Source organism: Ovis canadensis, chromosome 23 (genome assembly GCF_042477335.2).
Source record: "Ovis canadensis isolate MfBH-ARS-UI-01 breed Bighorn chromosome 23, ARS-UI_OviCan_v2, whole genome shotgun sequence".
Taxonomy (NCBI): domain Eukaryota; kingdom Metazoa; phylum Chordata; class Mammalia; order Artiodactyla; family Bovidae; genus Ovis; species Ovis canadensis.
In genome coordinates, this window is record NC_091267.1 from 13,415,524 (window position 1) to 13,418,265 (window position 2,742).

At 41.9% G+C, this 2,742-nt stretch overlaps 1 pseudogene; it reads left to right on the forward strand.

Annotated features, from left to right (window-relative positions):
* Positions 1 to 229: 229 nt before the first annotated feature.
* Positions 230 to 1,147, forward strand: LOC138428408 (olfactory receptor 5D18-like; annotated as a pseudogene).
* Positions 1,148 to 2,742: the final 1,595 nt, after the last annotated feature.

Below are 2,742 nucleotides of genomic sequence, written 5' to 3' on the forward strand. Positions count from 1 at the left end.
AGAAAGTTCAATAATTGTAATTTTACTTAAATGAAATGTTTAAATGCTTGTCATTTTTAAAAATTTTAGACATTTAGCAAGGCATGCATAGAAAATACACAGATTCTAAAAGAGACACTTTGCTTCATCTTCTAGCTTTGGTAAGGAATAGTTAACAAGTGTCATACGTCCCTATTTCCCTTAATATTTTTCTTTCTAGGACTGATTCAGATTCTGACAAACAGAAGCCATGTTTCTGTCAGAGAGAAATGAAAGTGGGGCCACATTCACTCTCCTGGGCTTCTCCGATTACCCAGAGTTGCAAGTGCCCCTCTTCTCGACATTCTTCACCATCTACAGTGTCACTGTGGCAGGGAATCTTGGGATGATTCTAACCATCAAAATTAATCCCAAACTTCACATCCCTATGTACTTTTTCCTCAGCGACTTCTCCTTTGTGGATTTCTGTTATTCATCCATCGTTGCTCCCAAGACCATTGTACAACCTCATGGTTGTAGGCTGTGTAATACAATTCTTTTTCTTTTGTACCTTTGTGATGACTGAGTCCTTTTTATTAGCTGTGATGGCTTAAGACCACTTCGTGGCCATCTGCAACCCTCTGCTCTACAGGGTGGCCATGTCCCTGAGACTCTGCCACGTTAGTGGTTGGATCTTATGCTTGGGGAGTAGCTTGCTCCTTAATACTCACCTGTACTGTTATCAAATTATCATTTCAAGGTTTCAACACAATCGATCACTTTTTCTGTGAGTTCTCCTGCCTGCTTTACTTCTCTTGCTCTGATACTTATCTCAACCAGTTGCTGCTTTTTATTTTCTCCACCTTTAATGAGGTCAGCACACTCTTCATCATTCCTGTCTTATGCGTTTATTGTTGTCGCCATCCTCCAGAGGCATTCAGCCTGTGGTCGCCACAAAGCCTTCTCCACCTGCACCTCCCGCCTGACCGCCATCAGCATCTTCCCCAGCGCCATCCTCTTCTTCTACTCTGTGCCCAACTCCACACCCTCCAGGCACAAAGTCGAAGTGGTGTCTGGGTTATACATGGCGGTAGTCCCCATTTTGGATGCCCTGATCTACAGTCTGAGAAATAAGGATGTCAAGGACACAGTCTCCAAAATCATGGACTCTAAAATATTTTCATACTAAACATTATTCTGGAAGATTTTGCCCTTGATATGCAAATAAACTGTGTCTGCAAAGGTTGGTTGATAAGAAAAAAAGTGTATTATTAATGTAGTGTTAATACATAAAATAGAAACTACATGGTGTTTTGCTTAACTGTACTAAACTTGACTTTCTCTCTTATTTACTGGAAAAAAAATTAGCAATCTTTCAACTCTTTTCCACTTAAAATTTTAGACAAAAAATCTGATTACAAAGGTTAAAGGACATAAATATCATGTGGCATACTGGTGTAATTTTCAGTTCAGTTCAGTTCAGGTCAGTCACTCAGTCGTGTCCGACTCTTTGCGACCCCATGAATCACAGCACTCCAGGCCTCCCTGTCCATCACCAACTCTCGGAGTTCACTCAGATTCATGTCCATCGATCAGTGATGCCATCCAGCTATCTCATCCTCTGTCGTCCCCTTCTCCTCCTGCCCCCAATCCCTCCCAGCATCAGAGTCTTTTCCAATGAGTCAACTCTTCCCATGAGGTGGCCAAAGTACTGGAGTTTCAGCTTTAGCATCATTCCTTCCAAAGAAATCCCAGGGCTGATCTCCTTCAGAATGGATTGGTTGGATCTCCTTGCAGTCCAAGGGACTCTCAAGAGTCTTCTCCAACACCACAGTTCAAAAGCATCAATTCTTTGGCGCTCAGCCTTCTTCACAGTCCAAATCTCACATCCATACATGACCACAGGAAAAACCATAGCCTTGACTAGACGGACCTTAGTCAGCAAAGTAATAGCTCTGCTTTTGAATATGCTATCTAGATTGGTCATAACTTTTCTTCCAAGGAGTAAGCATCTTTTAATTTCATGGCTGCAGTCACCATCTGCAGTGATTTTGGAGCCCAAAGAAATAAAGTCTGACACTGTTTCCACTGTTTCCCCATCTATTTCCCATGAAGTGATGGGACCAGATGCCATGATCTTTGTTTTCTGAATGTTGAGCTTTAAGCCAACTTTTTCACTCTCCTCTTTCACTTTCATCAAGAGGCTTTTTAGTTTCTCTTCACTTTCTGCCATAAGGGTGGTGTCTTCTGCATATCTGAGGTTATTGATATTTCTCCCAGCAATCTTGATTCCAGCTTGTGTTTCTTCCAGTCCAGCATTTCTCATGATGTACTCTGCATATAAGTTAAATAAGCAGGGTGACAATGTACAGCCTTGACGTACTCCTTTTCCTTTTTGGAACCAGTCTGTTGTTCCATGTCCAGTTCGAACTCTTGCTTCCTGACCTGCATACAGATTTCTCAAGAGGCAGGTCAGGTGGTCTGGTATTCCCATCTCTCTCAGAATTTTCCACAGTTTATTGTGATCCACATAGTCAAAGGCTTTGGCATAGTCAATAAAGCAGAAATAGATGTTTTTCTGGAACTCTCTTGCTTTTTCCATGATCCAGCAGATGTTGGCAATTTGACCTCTGGTTCCTCTGCCTTTTCTAAAACCAGCTGGAACATCAGGGAGTTCATGGTTCACGTATTGTTGAAGCCTGGCTTGGAGAATTTTGAGCATGACTTTACTAGCATGTGAGATGAGTGCAATTGTGTGGTAGTTTGAGCATTCTTTGGCATTGC